This window comes from Hordeum vulgare, chromosome 7H (assembly GCF_904849725.1).
Source record: "Hordeum vulgare subsp. vulgare chromosome 7H, MorexV3_pseudomolecules_assembly, whole genome shotgun sequence".
NCBI classification, from domain to species: domain Eukaryota; kingdom Viridiplantae; phylum Streptophyta; class Magnoliopsida; order Poales; family Poaceae; genus Hordeum; species Hordeum vulgare.
This window is the reverse complement of record NC_058524.1, coordinates 521,936,773-521,955,152: the sequence shown is the minus strand read 5'-3', so window position 1 is coordinate 521,955,152 and position 18,380 is coordinate 521,936,773.

Below are 18,380 nucleotides of genomic sequence, written 5' to 3'. Positions count from 1 at the left end.
AAATATTTTCAGTAGGTGTAGTAGGTGGAGGAGCAACTATTTGTGCTTCTGTTCGAGGTGAAGATACCCCGAACAATCCCCTCAAAGGATTAGTATCCATAGTGACAAGTGACAATAAATTTCAGCACACTATATGAATGTTTCCTTACCAAGTTCCACTTACCAAAGGCGCTTCACTCCCCGGCAACGATGCCAGAAAAGAGTCCAATCCCTTTTGTAGCAAGCAACAAGTAACAAAAGTAGCAACGGTGCAGCAAAGTGGCCCAATCCCTTTCGTAGCAAGGAATAAGCCTGGACAAAGTCTTATAGGAGGAAAAACGCTCCCGAGGACACACGAGAATTTCTTTCATGCTAGTTGTCATCATGTTCATATGATTCACGTTCGTTACTTTGATAGTTTGATATGTGGGTGGACCGGTGCTTGGGTACTGCCCTTACTTGTACAAGCATCCCACTTATGATTAACCCCTCTCGCAAGCATCCGCAACTACGAAAGAAGAATTAAGACAAAGTCTAACCATAGCATTAAACTAGTGGATCCAAATCAGACCCTTACGAAGCAACGCATAAACTAGGGTTTAAGTTGCTGCCACTCTAGCAACCCATCATCTACTTACTACTTCCCAATGCCTTCCTCTAGGCCCAAATAATGGTGAAGTGTTATGTAGTCGACGTTCACATAACACCACTAGAGGAAAAACAACATACACCATATCAAATTACCGAACGAATACCAAATTCACATAACTACTATTAGCATGACTTATCCCATGTCCTCAGGAACAAAAGTAACTACTCACAAAGCATAATCATATTCATGATCAGAGAGGTAATGAGTAGCATCAAGGATCTGAACATAAACTCTTCCACCAAATAATCCAACTAGTATCAACTACAAAGAGTAATCAACACTACTAGCAACCTTACAAGTACCAATCGGAGTCACGAGACGGAGATTGGTTACAAGTGATGAACTAGCGTTTGGAGATGAGATGGTGCTGATGAAGATGTTGATGGTGACGAGTCCCCTCCAATGAGAGGAGTGTTGGTGATGACGATGGCGATTATTTCCCCCTCGGGGAGGGAAGTTTCCCTGGCAGGATCGTCGTGCCGGAGCTCTAGATTGGTTCTGCTCAAGTTCCGCCTCGCGGCAGCGACGAAGCCATGAAAAAGCTCCTCCTCCATTTTTTCCTGGACGAAACCCTCCATATAGCAAAAGAGGGGGGCAAGTGGGCCAGCAGGGTGCCCACAAGCCCCCATGGCGTGGCCTGGGGGCGTGGCCGCGTCGTGCAGGCTTGTGGCCACCCCCTGGCGCCCCTCTGGCGCTTCTTCGGCCCAGTATTTTTGATAAATCGGAAAAAAATCCTTGTTGATTTTTACGGCGTTTGGAGTTGCGCACAATAGGTATCTCAACTTTGCTCCACTTTCAGGCCAGAATTCCAGTTGCCGGTATTCTCCCTCTTCATGTAAACCTTGGAAAATAAGAGAGAAAAGGCATAAGAATAGTACCGTGAAGTGAAATAACAGCCAAAGAAGCTATAAATATCAACATGAAAACATTATGCAAAATGGACCTATCAGTACCCGTCCCCGGTTGGGACAGTTTTGTTTGGCCATGATGGTGGCAGGTGTCATGAGGACAGAGGTGTCATGAGGACACAGGGCCACCCAGGGCAGGACTCCGAAAGGGAGTGGTTGCCGGTGGTACGTTGAGAGAGTCACGGGTCAGGAAAGTTTCATTGGAGTAATGCTGGTCCACCTGAATGGGATCACGAGGTCAGTGCTCTAGAGTGTGGGTAGAGTGTGCAACCTCTACAGAGTGTCAAACCTATTCGAATAGCCGAGTCCATGGTAGTGGACAGCCCGACCAGACCTAAGTAGATGGTCAACCATATCAGTGTTTGCAATGATGGAAGAACTCGTCTCATGTGAACATCAGAGGATGTTGATAACATGATGTGTTAGCCAAGATAAGGCTACATGATGAATGGTCAGATGACCATGTGATGTGATCCATTTAGGTTGGATTACGAGTATGTGAAGGGTTGTGGTACAACCCAGAAGAGAGTATGTTGATATTCGGCAACAGTAAGCTGGTTAAGTAATTGCTGTGATTTTTTGCCATGCTAGTGAGGTAGATTACATGTTTAGTCCATGTGATGCTATGCTTGATTTATATCTTTCCTGTTAATGCCATACCATGCTTAGAATAGCTATGATATAACTATTATGCTGGCCTGTTATCTGCTTGTTTGGATGCCATGTATTTGGTTGTCTTGCGAGTACATTCAAAGTACTCACCTGGCCTTGCACGTGGCCAGTTGGAGGATAAGACTCATCGTGCTAGATCGTAACCAAGCCAGTCCTACGAGTTATGGAGCCCAGCCAGCGACGTCAATGCCGCTGTATCAAGACCTCTGCTGCCATTTAGCTAGCCTTGGAGTCATGTAATATTGTTGTAAGCAACAGTATTGTAACACTCCATCATGTTAATAAAGCCATATTTGCGTGGAATTTCTGTATCATGCTCTTGACGTACGTCCGGTCCTATCCTGGGGACGGCGTGTGTCGGCCCTCTATCCGGGTGCCACAAGACGTGGTATTAGAGCTAGGCTGGCTATAGGTTACCCTAGCACCCAGACCACATTAGAATCAACTAGTGGTGAGACCGATAGATTTGACCCGTCTCTCGCATCCGACATGGCCACTATTGACCATTAGATGGCGCAGTCGGAATGGACGTATCCCTACCCAGTTGTCCACCCACCCAACCACTCTAGATTGGACCGTGACCCTACCCAGTTGTCGGCCGTGCTATTGTATCTTCTACCTGGCACGAGAAGGATCTACGCCATCTTGGTGTGATCCAACCCGATTGCCTGCTGGTTTGTGAGTCGTAGCTCTCCGCACCCAGTAAGCCAGAGCCTTGCAAGAGAACCCAGACCAGTATCCCCAAACCAGCAGCCATGGCCAGTTCCTCCAAGACCCCCACTTTCCCCAGCCGAACCCTAGCCAAAGGTTATGCTGGCTTCCCGCCCATCCTTTCTAGTATGCTCTCCCGAGCCTTTGGCCTTAGTAAGCCCCAGTGTATTTGGTGTTCTAGTCGGAACCCGTCCCCCATCTTTGCTGGTTTTTATGCAAAGGTGCATATCAACCCAGGGCCAGCGGCGGATGGGAAACCCACGAATATTCGTGGCCATCCCATGCCACTCTTGAGTTGGTTGTCCAGATAGCCGCTTTGGAAGCTATCACTCGTCTTCGGCTTCAGTTTCCGCAAGTGGCGGAGATACAGGAACTTCGCTATTGTCCCCCTGCATCGGACACAGGCTGCAATTCCTCTAGCACAGTCAAAGATGCAGACCCAACAATAGCTTGGCTGATCCAGTTTGCTGCTGCCCAGGGATTATTGCTATTCGGCATTCTCAAAGAGCTCAAGGCCGTGGATCAGGACGCCACGCGGGTTGTTGCGGAAGCATACCATGCGGCCCGTCAAGTGGAGACCCAGTCAACCTAGTCCCTATTGCTAGGCTCAGTGCCACCTTTGCAGCTGGTACTGCCCTCGCAACCCGTGGACCCATATCAGCTCGGAGACATCCACCGTAACTCCATCCTGGGAGCGATCAGGCAACTTCGTCGTCGGGATGTGTTCCGTCAAGCTCCCTTTGCAGCTCCAGTAGTTGAGTCCCAACCCATAGAAGTGCCCGAAGACCAAGAAAATAGTTGGCTCAGGCTTCGTCCCCCAGGAGAGCCCCAGCAGGAGTAAGCCCATTTGTGGCTTCGGCAGTGAGCGAAGCAAGGAGATGTCGCGCGTAGGTGTGTGGCGAAGATTGTTTCTTCGCCCGCACGTAGGATTAAAACGCTGTTGTTTGGAGTGCATCATTGGTAGCCACCCAGTAGGGCAGTGTGTTGTTGTACTGCTTTCTTGTACCTGTGTGTTGTTGTAATATTATGTATGCATGTTTCCTCTGTGTGCTTGGAATTATTTTTCACCCTGTTAAGCAGAAATGTTTAACAGAGCTGACATTGGATTTCTTAACAAGATTTTGATCGGTAGAGCCTAGTCAGTAGCACACTTACACCTAATAAACTTGGACTCGCACAGAGTCCCTAATAAAATGTGAGTTTGGTGCAGGTGTATGTATGCCAGGAGTACATACACCCACTAACATTAAAACACCTTAGTGTAATCGGCTTGTTGTGATTCTTTCTTTGCCTGCATTTTGCCATCATGTGCATTCTGCATCTGCTTGCATATTAGTCTAAGTAGATTGCTTGTGCATCGTGTGAGAAGTGTTGCAATCTCGGAGAGATTCTGAGAGATTTTATTGCAGCATAGACCGTTACAACCCTTTCAAGACCAAGGCCTAGACCGTAGTTATACCCCTAGTGCCCACTAGTTGTGGATGCTGTTCAGCCAGGAGCAACCAGCAGCATGGTCTCCACACTAATAGAGCTCCGCTGACTACACCACGCTAACCCCAGACCCAGCAGCGCCTTGATACGTCTCCAACGTATCTATAATTTTTGATGGTTTCATGCTATTATCTTGTCAAACTTTGGATGTTTTGCATGTCTTTTATATATTTTTTGGGACTAACTTATTAACTCAGTGCCAAGTCCCAGTTCCTGTTTTTTTTTCAAGTTTATGACCCCTTTCAGAGGAGATTTTAAAACAGAGTCCAAACGGAAGAAAATCCCCGAAAAGATTTTTTCTGTAACGGAAGAAGATCGGGAAGCTTGAGAGCCAAGGCACGGGAGTCTCAGGGGCCCCACAAGCCCACACCCCGCGTCCAGGGGGAGGCCGCGGCCCACAAGCTTGTGGGCCTCCTGGGCGCCCTCTGCCCTAGGGGTTGCGCCTATATATTCCCTAAAAATCCCAAAAAAGTCAGGAGATCATCGAAAGTACTTTTCCGCCGCCGCAAACTTCTGTCTCCACAAGATCCCATCTGGGGCACGTTCTGGTGCCCTCCCGGAGGGGGATTCGGATACGGAGGGCTTCTTCATCAACACCATGACCTCTCCGATGATGCGTGCGTAGTTCACCATAGACCTACGGGTCCATAGCTAGTAACTAGATGGCTTCTTCTCTCTCTTGGATCTTCAATACAAAGTTCTCCATGATCTTCATGGATATCTATCCGATGTAATCTTCTTTTGCGGTGTGTTTGTCGAGATCCGATGAATTGTGGATTTATTATCACATTATCTATGAATCTTATTTGAGTTTCTTCTGATCTCTCTTATGCATGATTTCATATCCTTGTATTTCTCTTCGAGTTGTGGGTTTTGTCTGGCCAACTAGATCTATGATTCTTGCAATGGGACAAGTGCTTGGTTTTGGGTTCATACCGTGCGGTGACGTCACCCAGTGACAGAAGGGGTAGCGAGTCACGCATCATGTTGTTGCCATCAAGGGTAAAAAGATGGGGTTTTCATCATTGGTTTGAGATTATCCCACTACATCATGTCATCTTGCTTAAGGCGTTACTCTGTTCTTCATGAACTCAATACACTAGATGCATGCTGGATAGCGATCGATGTGTGGAGTAATAGTAGTAGATGCAGAAAGTAACGGTCTACTTGTCTTGGACGTGATGCCTATATGTATGATCATTGCCGTAGATATCGTCATGACTTTGCGCGGTTCTATCAATTGCTCGACAGTAATTTGTTCACCCACCGTGATATTTGCTATTTTGAGAGAAGCCTCGAGTGAACACTATGGCCCCCGGGTCTACTCCACACCATGTTTTCAGCCTTACACTTTTTACTTCGTTGCACTTTCCGCCTTCAGATCTCACTTTGCAAACAATCTTGAAGGGATTGACAACCCCTTTGAAGCGTTGGGTGCAAGCTTGTTTGTGTTTGCGTAGGTACTCTGGACTTGACGAGACCCTCCTTCTGGTTCGATACCTTGGTTCTCAAACTGAGCGAAATACTTACTGCTCCTGTGCTGCATCACCCTTTCCTCTTCAAGGGAAAAACCGATGCAAACAAGATAAGTAGCAAGAAGAATTCCTAGCGCCAAGGAAGGACTTTTGTTACCGTAGCAGAAGAATTTTTGGCGCCGTTGCCAGGGAGGAAGATCAAGTTAAGAACTCATCCAAGTAGGTGTCGCAAACTCATCTCTTGCATTTACTTTGTTTGACAGTTGCCTCTCGTTTTCCTCTCCCCCACTTCACCAATTTGCCTTTTTCGTTTGCCTTTTTGTTCGCCCTTTTTCTCGCCTGCTCTTTGTTTGCTTTGTGTGCTTGCTTGCTTGCCAAAGTCACCATGAATGAAAACACCAAACTTTTTGACTTCTTGAATACTAATAATAATGATTTTATTAGTACTCTGATTGCTCCCGCCACTAGTGCGGAGTCATATGAAATCAATGCCACTTTGCTGAATCTTGTTATGAAAGAGCAATTCTCTGGCCTTCCTTGTGAAGATGTCGCATCCCATCTCAATACCTTCATTGAACTTTGCGACATGCAAAATAAGAAATATGTGGATAATGACGTGATTAAATTGAAGCTTTTTTCCTTTCTCGTTGCGAGATCGCGCAAAAACTTGGTTTTCTTCTTTGCCCAAAAATAGTATTGATTCTTGGGATAAGTGCAAAGATGCTTATATATCCAAGTGTTTTCCGCCATCTAAGATTATCTCTCTCCGTAATGATATCATGAATTTCAAGCAACTTGATAATGAACATGTTGCACAATCTTGGAAGAGAATGAAATTAATGATTAGAAATTGTCCCGCTCATGTCTTGATTCTTTGGATGATTATTGAAATCTTTTACGCTGGCTTGAATTTCACTTCTAGAAATATCTTGGACTCCACCTCAGGTGGAACGTTCATGTAAATCACGTTAGGGGAAGCCGCAAAGCTCCTAGACAACATCATGACAAACTACTCTCAGTGGCACACTGAAAGGTCGCCTACTAGTAAGAAGGTACATGCTATAGAAGAAATTAACTTGTTGAGTGCTAAGATGGATGAGTTAATGATTTTTTTGCTAGTAGAAGTGCTCCTTTGGATCCTAATGATATGCCCTTGTCTTATTTGATTGAGATTAGCAACGCTAGCTTGGACGTTAATTTTGTTGGTAGGAATAACTTTGGCAACAACAATGCTTTTAGAGGAAACTATGTTCCTAGGCCTTTTGCTAGTAACTTCTCTAATAATTTTGGCAACTCCTACAACAATACTCATGGAAATTACAATAAATTACCCTCTGATCTAGAGAGTAATATCAAAGAGTTTATCAAATCTCAAAATATTTTCAATGCATCCGTAGAGGAAAAGCTACTCAAAATTGACGATTTGGCTAAGAGCCTTGATAGAATTTCTAGTGATGTTGATGCTTTGAAAGTTAGATGTGCTCTTCCCAAAATCAACATGGATCAAACTTTGAAAGCTATGCGTATTTCTAGGATGGGGAGCCAAGAAAGAACCGCCCAAATTCGTGATAGACATAATGGCTTAAAAAGGCGTGTTCTTGTGATGAGAATCACGAAGATCTTAAAGTGCTTGGTGTGACTACCATTGAATGTTTGTTTTCTTCTGTCAAACCTAATGATTATGGGGCTGGATATGAATCCACTTTGGTTGAAAAGTGCCCCAATGATTCGGAGTCCATCTATCTTGATGCTAAAATTATTGAAAGTGGAGTAGAAGATGTTAAAACCTTGAGTAGTAATGAAATTACTACCGTGGATTTCAAGGAATTTAATTATGATAGTTTCTCCTTGATTTAATGCATTTCCTTGATGCAATCCATGTTAAACTCTCCACACGCTTATAGCCAAAACAAGGCCTTTACCGATCATATCGTCGAAGCTATGATAAAAATCTCTTGAAGAGAAACTTGAATTGGAAGTCTCTATCCCTAGAAAGATTCATGATGAATGAGAACCTACCATCAAAATCAAAATCAAAAACTATGAATGCAATGCTTTGTGTGATTTAGGTGCTAGTGTTTCTGCGATTCCAAAGTCTTTATGTGATGTTCTGGGTTTTAATGAGATTGAAGAGTGTTCTCTTAATTTGCATCTTGCTGATTCTACTATCAAGAAAGCCATGGGAAGGATCAATGATGTTCTTATTATTGCAAATAGGAACTATGTACCGTGGATTTCATTGTGCTTGACATTGATTGCAATCCTATATGCCCTATTATTCTTGGTAGACCTTTCCTAATGACTATCGGTGCTATCATCGATATGAAGGAAGGGAGTATTAGATTTCAATTTCCTTTAAGGAACGGCATGGAACACTTTCCTAGAAAGAAAATAAGATTGCCTTATGAATCCATGATGAGGGCCACTTATGGTTTGAGCACCAAAGGCGACGATACGTGATTCTATCACTTTTGTGCCTAGCTAAGGGCGTTAAACAATAGCGCTTGTTGGGAGGCAACCCAATGAATTTATGTTTTTATTTCTGTTTTGTTGCATACACACCATCACAATTCTGTTGTGATTGTGTTTTTTGTGTTTATTTTTGTGTTTGAGCCAAGCAAAACCTTTATGACTAGCCTTGGTAATGGTTGTTTGATCCTGCTCGAAAAAGACAGAAACTTTTCGCTCACGAGATGATTTTTCATTTTTATTCAGAAAGAGATTTTGAGTTGATTCTTTTTTCTGCTGGTTGATATGCGTTTTTCCCAGGCCGTCGTAATATTTCAGATTTTTTGAGGTACCAGAAGTATACGAAGTATACAGATTGCTACAGACTGGTCTATTTTTGACAGATTCTGATTTTGTTGAGTTGGTTGCTTGTTTTGATGAAACTATGGTTAGTATCAGGGGGGGGGGGTTACTAGCCATGAAAAAGTGAGAATACAGTAGCCCAACACCAATATAGATGGAATTCAAGTTTCCTACAGTACCAAAAGGAGTGGTAGTTTGTTTTCTTGTGCTAATGTTATCACAAGTTTCTGTTTAAGTTTTGTGTTGTGAAGTTTTCAAGTTTTGGGTGATGTTCTCATGGACAAAGAGATAAGGAGTGGAAATAGCTCAAGCTTGGGGATGCCCAAGGCATCCCAAGCCAAATTCAAGGACACCAAAAAGCCTAAGCTTGGGGATGCCCCGGGAAGGCATCCCCTCTTTCGTCTTCAATCCATCGGTAACATTACTTGGAGCTATATTTTTACTCACCACATGATATTTGTTTTTCTTGGAGCGTCTTGTATCTTAGGATTCTTTCCCTTTTGTTGTGTCACAATCATCCTTGCTGCACACCTTTTTGAGAGAGAGATACATGCACTCATTATGATTTTGCTAGAATGCTCATAGTGCTTCACTTATATCTTTTGAGCTAGATACTTTTGCTCTAGTGCTTCACTTATATCTTTTGAGCTAGATACTTTTGCTCTAGTGCTTCACTTATATCTTTTAGAGCACGGCGGTGCGTGATTTGGTAGTTGGCTTATGCTATGAAAGTAGTCCCATATGTGATAGGTACCCAAAGAGGATGCAAAAACCTCCATCTTCATGTGCATTGAGTTGAAAGAGATGTTTTGATTCCTCTCAATTAGTTTTGAGACATGGATTTGGTAATATGAAGAGCTATGTTAGTAGGGTGTTGTGAATATAGAAATACTTGTGTTGAAGTTAGTGATTCCCGTAGCATGCACGTATGGTGAACCGCTATGTTAGGAAGTCGGAGCATAATTGATCTATTGATTGTCATCCTTTGTGTTGAGGTCGGGATCGCGCGATGGTTAACACCTACCAACCCTTCCCCTAGGAGTATGCATTTAGCACTTTGTTTCGATTACTAATAAAAACTTTAGCAACAAGTATGTGAGTTCTTCATGACTAATGTGAGTCCATGGTATAGATGCACTTTCACCTTCCACCATTGCTAGCCTCTCTAGTGCCGCGCAATTCTCGCCGGTGCACAAACCCACCATATGCCTTCCTCAAAACAGCCACCATACCTACCTACTATGGCATTTTCATAGCCATTCCGAGATATATTGCCATGCAACTCCCACCGTTTCGTCTCATGACTTGTGCCGTCACTTTCATATTGCCATTGCATGAACGTAAGATAGCTAGCGAGATGTTTCAATGTCATACGCCAAGCTAGATCGTTGCACATCCCGGTACACTGTCGGAGGCATTTCCTATGGAGTCATCATTGTGAGTTTTGAGCTGTGAGTAAATAAAAGTGTGATGATCATCATTATTAGAGCATTGTCCCATGTGAAGAAATAAAAAAAAGAGGCCAAAGAGCCGAAAAACAAAAAAAAGGAGAAAAAAAGAGGCCTAAGAGCCCAAATGAAAAAAAGAAAAGAGAGAAAAAGAGAGAAGGGACAATGCTACTATCTTTTTCAACACTTGTGCTTCATAATAGCACCATGTTCTTCATGTTTGAGAGCTTCTTGGTTTGTCACTACCATATGCTGGTGGGAATCTTCATTATATAACTTGGCTTGTATATTCCAATGATGGGCTTCCTCAAAATTGTCCTATGTCTTCCTGAGCAAGCAAGTTGGATGCACACCCACTAGTTTTCCTTTTGAGCTTTCACATACTTATAGCTCTAGTGCATCTCTTGTATGGCAATCCCTACTCATTCACATTGATATGTATTAATGGGCATCTCCATAGCCTTTTGATATGCCGATTTAATGTGACCATCTCCTCCTTTTTGTCTCACAACCACCACCACACTCTATTCCACCTATAGTGCTATATCCATGGCTCACGCTCATGTATTGCGTGATAGTTATAAAAAGTTTGAGAAAGTAAGAGTGCAAAAACAATTACTTGGCCAATTCTGAGGTTGTGCATGATTTACATTAGTTGTGTGAGGAAGCTGGAGCATAGCCAGACTATATGATTTTGTAGGGATAACTTTCATTGTCCTTGTTATTTTGAGAGTTCATGATTACCTTGCTAGTTTGCTTGGAGTATTATTGTTTTCATGTCAATAGAAAACTATTGTCTCGAATCTTACAGATCTGAACATTCATGCCACGTGAAAGAAGTTACAAAGGAAAACTATGCTAGGTAGCATTCCACATCAAAAATTCATTCTTTATCACTTCCCTACTCGAGGACGAGAAGGGGTTAAGCTTGGGGATGCTTGATACGTCTCCAACGTATCTATAATTTTTGATGGTTTCATGCTATTATCTTGTCAAACTTTGGATGTTTTGCAAGCCTTTTATGTATTTTTTGGGACTAACTTATTAACTCAGTGCCAAGTGTCAGTTCCTGTTTTTTCCATGTTTTTGACCCCTTTCAGAGGAGATTTTGAAACAGAGTCCAAACGGAAGAAAGTCCCCAAAAAGATTTTTTCCGTAACGGAAGAAGATCGGGAAGCTTGAGAGCCAAGGCAGGGGAGCCTCAGGGGCCCCACAAGCCCCCACCCCGCGGCCAGGGGGGAGGCCGCGGCCCACAGGCTTGTGGGCCCCCTGGGCACCCTCTGCCCTAGGGTTTGCGCCTATATATTCCCTAAAAATCCCAAACAAATCAGGAGATCATCGAAAGTACTTTTCCGCCGCCGCAAGCTTCTGTCTCCGCAAGATCCTATCTGGGGCACGTTCTGGTGCCCTGTCCGAGGGGGGATTCGGACACGGAGGGCTTCTTCATCAACACCATGACCTCTTCGATGATGCGTGAGTAGTTCACCATAGACCTACGGGTCCATAGCTAGTAACTAGATGGCTTCTTCTCTCTCTTGGATCTTCAATACAAAGTTCTCCATGATCTTCATGGAGATCTATCCGATGTAATCTTCTTTTGCGGTGTGTTTGTTGAGATCCGATGAATTGTGGATTTATGATCAGATTATCTATGAATCTTATTTGAGTTTCTTGTGATCTCTCTTATGCATGATTTCATATCCTTGTAATTCTCTTCGAGTTGTGGGTTTTGTCTGGCCAACTAGATCTATGATTCTTGCAATGGGAGAAGTGCTTGGTTTTGGGTTCATACCGTGTATTGACCTCACCCAATGACAGAAGGGGTAGCAAGGCATGCATCATGTTGTTACCATCAAGGGTAAAAAGATGGGGTTTTCATCATTGGTTTGAGATTATCCCTCTACATCATGTCATCTTGCTTAAGGCGTTACTCTGTTCGTCATGAACTCAATACACTAGATGCATGCTGGATAGCGGTCGATGTGTGGAGTAATAGTAGTAGATGCAGAAAGTATCGGTCTACTTGTCTCGGATGTGATGACTATATGTATGATCATTGCCTTAGATATCGTCATGACTTTGCGCGGTTCTATCAATTGCTCGACAGTAATTTGTTCACCCACCGTGATATTTGCTATTTTGAGAGAAACCTCTAGTGAACACTATGGCCCCCGGGTCTACTCCACACCATATTTTTAGCCTTACACTTTTTACTTCGTTGCCCTTTCCGCTTTCAGATCTCACTTTGCAAACAATCTTGAAGGGATTGACAACCCCTTTGAAGCGTTGGGTGCAAGCTTGTTTGTGTTTGCGTAGGTACTCTGGACTTGACGAGACCCTCCTTCTGGTTCGATACCTTGGTTCTCAAACTGAGCGAAATACTTACTGCTCCTGTGCTGCATCACCCTTTCCTCATCAAGGGAAAAACCGACACAAACAAGAGAAGTAGCAAGAAGAATTCCTAGCGCCAAGGAAGGACTTTTGTTACCGTAGCACGCCTCTGTCATCATCTGGTGCGATGTTGACAAGCCGCCCTTGCCGCCTCGCTAGCGCTTATTTCACCTGCTTGAGACGGTGTAGTTGAGCCTTAGCTGTCTCTTTAGCCACGCCATCGCGACGATCATCGAGGATCATCGCGCAAAGTAGCACCGAGCCACCAACTAGTGCTGCCAGTAGACCAGCCTGGAGGATTGTGAGCAGCTCCGACCGAACGCCTGCCATTAGCGCCTTGCCTCGTGCTCCTGCAAATAGGAAGAGTAGGAGAAGAGGAGGAAGAAGGGAGGCAGGATGCGACGTAGAATAGAGAGAGAGACCGCACGTACGGTGTACGGTGAGCGAGGTCCAGGAGGCCACGCGTTGCTCGATCACCGGCGTCCAGGAGGGAATCCGAGAGCAGTGTCGACCGGCGTTGGCCCGCGATGGGAGTGCTCTCTGCGTTGGCCTCGTGCACGCCACGCACTACCGTCGTAGGGTGTTTTACGCTCTAGGAGCTAGGCATGCGCAGTGCCTAGCCGCACTCCGAGCGGCGCAGGAGTGAGAGAGAGTGAGAGCCGTTGGCTGGAGAAGAAGAAGAAGGCTGCCAGTGGACCCTGGTCCCACTCGCCAGCGAGTGGAGGCCACTGTTCATCAGGGTACCCCAAGCATTTTCAGAAAAAGTAAATTTTGCTTTTTCTAAAAACGATAGGGCTACCCAGTGATCTCCGTATATAGAGTAGACCCCGCGATAGTTGTGTATCACTCTGGTTGTGCCAATTTTGGTACTCTTAACCCGGTTGTTTTCAACCACAGGGTTAAGACCAAACCCAGGAGTTTTTCTAGGAGGCGTAGTAGTAATAGTTGTAGTGCTAAGCTAACACTGGGAATCTCGAGGACGAGATTCTTCTAAGGGGGGAAGGTTTGTAACACCCCAAAAATTGGGTTATCAATTTTTGTGTTGTTATTCCTTCCTAGGTTTTCTCTCCTGGATTTTTTCCTATGGAATTTGGCAAATGACGAGGTGAATCCAGTTCATCCTCAACCTCTCAGTGCTTTTCCATGTCCTTGTGCTAGCTTGTCCTTGCTGAGTAAACTCCGAACCTCTTGGAAACCTTAGCTCCGAAGTATTGGAACTGGGAAACCTTCTTTTTGTTTTCAAAGGAGCCATCATTCCCATTGCTCTATTGATCCTCCAAGTCTTCCCAGAGATCATCATTCCCTCATAGACCCCATATGTGCAAAAATATTAACAGGTCATATGCAATATTTCCCCTTTGGAATTAATTCCTCCTTCTGCTTGTGTGAGGAATTAAATCTAGGAAAATAGCTATCCATCTCCAATGCTCATGAAATCTTGTAGAGATATTCCTTGTGATCCTATTGAGCTATCATAAAATATTGGCCATCATAGAATAAAGGAAAATTGCATTTTCCTATTTTATGCCAATATAGCATTTTGGGGCCTTTCCAAAGGAACTACCATTTTGGTAGCCAGGAAAAATCACAAATATATTGTGGACCTTCTCATATCCATATGTTCATCATTTCCATCAAAATATCGAGTTCCCCAGTTCAAAAATTGAGCACAATATCCCTTTGAAAATTCTGTTGAAATCTTTTGTTTGTAAAGGAAGTGCTTGATTCCTTGTTCCCCTTGAGTTGAAATTTTCGAGAGTGGTTCATCATGTTAAATAATCCTTGTCCACCAAAATTTATCCCATTTCATCACCCCATTCTTCCCCAGCAAATTATTTAAGATTCTGTCCAGATTGAAGCATCGTGAAGGAAGTACCATTTATATTTGTGCAAATGGTATGAATCTTTGCCAGTGCCTTCATATGCCTAAATCATGAGTCTCCTGCAAATTTCAGCCATTTCCATTTAGCCATTTGACCCCAGCATTATCTTTTTCATTTCTGGTTAGTATGCCAAGTTACAAAGGAAGTACCCCATAGGCCGATTGGATGGTGCTGAATTTTGGCCAGTATAGTGACCTTAGTGAGTGGTCAACCTCAGCCAAATATCATGCCATGAGGTGCACTGTGGTGGTGACACCACAGCACAAACACCTTGCTGTTGGAGACTATTTGACCTTGGTGTGGTCACCTCATTGCTCCCCAGGGGTGTGTGTTGTGTCATTTCACCTCAATACAATATGTAGATAAGCCTAGACAAGGTTTGACAGATTGGAGGAGAAGGCAAGGCCATGGCCATGTGGTGACCATGGGCAGAGCGTGCCAAAGAAAAGCTCTGTGCATTGAGGTCGACGGGAGCTTGTCTCCAGCTGGTTCTAAGATGACCAGGGATGTCGTAGAGCTTACCCCGGCACGTGTGAACGCTTTGGAACCCTCTCCCCCTCGTCCCCTTTCTCCTGGAGGTGCCTGCCATTGGAGCTTCACCATGGATCTCGGAGCTTCTCCGGCGTCGCGAGAACTCCACCCCCCTGGGCTATAAATGGCGTCCCCGAGTCCCTCCTATGGAGTAGCAGAGCTCCACGCCCTCCCCCTCGCCTCCTCGCCCCCTTCCTGCCGAGCCTCGAGCTGCCCCTCCCGCCATGGCCACGGCACGGCTGCCGCTGCTGCGCCTAGCTGCGGCTGTCCCCGGCGACCCGGCCGCCTCCCTTGGGCGCGGTGGGGCACGGGGCACCTGCCCCAGCCGCCGGCTGCACCTCCCGCGCAGGGGAGCAGTAGCAGCGACGCCGGCCGGCGCCCTCCCCTGGCTCTGTTGCGGCTGGAAGGAGACGGGCACAGAGGAGAGGAGAGACCCACCGGTCAGAGAGAGAGTCAACCCCCCCCGGCCCACGCATTTTAAGCGAAAGCGCATTTCTAAGAATACGTTTTCCTCGTTGGAAAGTGTATTCTGGTCGAGGGCGCATTCGGTTTCAGCCCCAGGGACATGTTTGTAGTTATCCTTTTTACAGATTGGTCCCTGGTACTCTAACGAGTGTATCTCCGCAACCGTAGCTCCGATCGAGGTAAAACTAGCGCCCACGTCTTCATCTCGTCGAGCCCGTTTCGATAGTACCATTTTAATAATGTGTTTGCACAGTAGAAATGACCGTTTTTCCCTTGCCTTTGTTTGAGCCTTCCGAGAGGGAAACCCTCTCCGACAAATCTTTCCGGTGTGTTATTGCGCTTCTTCCCGGAGTATTCGTCGATCCCCAGGCAAGCCAACCTCTTACTACGAGCTCCGGAACTGCGTGATAACTTTTGCTTGCACTTTGTGTGTTTATCTGTATCACCTGTTAGCCTGCATTCGCATATAACTGTGATGACATTAATAATAGTTCCTAGTACTACTTCTCATCCAACATACGCCCTCAGATGTTGCTCTTTCATATTTAGTTTATAGTGCTTATATCCGAGTACATAGTGAGGTGCAGTGTGTGACACTGACGAACCCTTGCTCGCATTTTCTTCAATACTGGCACCATGCTTGAGTCTGTGCTGTTTCCAGTCGTCCGGGGTGGATGACACTTTTATATTTATTTTGTCAACAGTTGTCCCGTGTTCTGTGCTGCTTTTCGGCCGTCGCAGACAACTGTTGAATTTCTCTCCGTAGCAGTGACCCTATGCTCTGAGCTGTGCTTCGGCCGTCTTAGGGAACTGCTACACTCTTCTTAGCAACATTGTCTCATGTTCTGAGCTGCTTTCCAGCCGTCTTGAGTTGGAGTTGAGTTATTCTGGTAACGCCCCAGATCTGTGTTGTAAAGACCGTTCTGGTGGCTACCGATTTATTTGCTGATTTTATGCGAGGGTTCCGAAGGTCCAACTTATAATTATAATTGGTAAAGTAATAGTTTGCTATTTATATTATACTGTTGAGATTATTGTCTATGATTACTTTGTGTTTTATCCGACAATTTATGAATGTAGTTTAACAGTAGTGGCTTAATCTTATTAATTATCAGATTGCGGTGAGATCGGAGTGTCAGCTATGACAGATAATATTCAGGATATGACACCTAGTTGGTTGATCAGAGTCACCTGTCCGGGTCCATCCAAACAACCACCTCTTGCCGATATGGGATGACCGTGACTTGACCTGATCGCGTGATCTCTCATCGGTACCTCCAAAGAGGGAGGGTTATGCACGCACGGTGACCCTGGTCAGGTAGGTGGTGATAACCCTGTGAGCCCAGTTAAGTTGAATTGGGTACCCATCCCCGGTTGGGACAGTTTTGTTTGGCCAGGATGGTGGCAGGTTTCATGAGGACTGATGACCCACAAGTATAGGGGATCAATCGTAGTCCTTTCTATAAGTAAGACTGTCGAACCCAACAAGGAGCAGAAGGCTCTGATAAACGGATTTCAGCAAGGTAATAACTGCAAGAACTGAAAGTAGCGGTAACAAGTGATTGTGTAGCGAGGTGAAACATAGCGAGCAAAAAGTAACAAGTAACAAGTAGTAGCAACAGTGAAGCAAGTGGCCCAATCCCTTTTGTAGCAAGGGACAAGCCTGAACAAAGTCTTATAGGAGGAAAAACGCTCCCGAGGACACATGGGAATTTCTATCATGCTAGTTTCATCATGTTCATATGATTCGCGTTCGTTACTTTGATAGTTTGATATGTGGGTGGACCGACGCTTGGGCACTGCCCTTACTTGGACAAGCATCCCACTTATGATTAACCTCTCTCGCAAGCAGCCGCAACTACAAAAGAAGAATTAAGACAAAGTCTAACCATAGCATTAAACTAGTGGATCCAAATCAGCCCCTCACGAAGCAACACATAGACTGTGGTTTAAGCTTTTGTCACTCCAGCAGCCCACCCAATGCCTTCCTCTATGCCCAAACATGGTGAAGTGTTATGTAGTCGATGTTCACATAACACCACTAGAGGAAAAACAACATACAACATATGAAAATACCGAACGAATATCAAATTCACATGACTATTATTAACATGACTTATCCCATGTCCTCAGGAAGAAAAGTAACTATTCACAAGACATAATCATAATCCTGATCAGAGGTGTAATGAATAGCATCAAGGATGTGAACATAAACTCTTCCACCAAGTAATCCAACTAGCATCAACTACAAGGAGTAATCAACACTACTAGCAACCTTACAAGTACCAATCGGAGTCGTGAGACGGAGATCGATTACAAGAGATGAACTAGGGATTAGAGAGGAGATGGTGCTGATGAAGATGTTGATGAAGATGCCTCCCCTCTGACGAGAGGACTGTTGGTGATGACGATGGCGATGATTTCCCCCTCCGGGAGGGAAATTTCCTCGGCAAGATCGTCCTGCCGGAGCTCTAGATTGGATCTGCTCAAGTTCCGCCTCGTGGCGGCGGCGAAACCACGAAAAAGCTCCCTATTGATTTTTTCCAGACCAGGATGCTTCATATAGCAAAAGAGGGGGGCTAGTGGGCCTTCAGGCAGCCCACAAGCCTGCCCTGCGCCACCAGGGGGGTGGTGGAGGTGGGCAAGCTTGTGGGGCCCTGGTGGCCCCCCTCCGGTAGTTCTTTCGCCCAGTATTTTTAATATATTCTAGAAAAAATCCACGTAAATTTTCAGGGCATTTGGAGGTGTGCAGAATAGTGGACTAGGATTTGCTCCTTTTCCAGTCCAGAATACCAGCTGCCTGAATTCTCCCTCTTCAAATAATCCTTGCAAAATAAGAGAGAAAAGGCATAAATATGGTACCACAAGTAATTTAACAGCCCAAAAAGAAATAAATATCAACATGAAAGCATGATGCAAAATGGACGTATCAACTCCCCCAAGCTTAGACCTCGCTTGTCCTC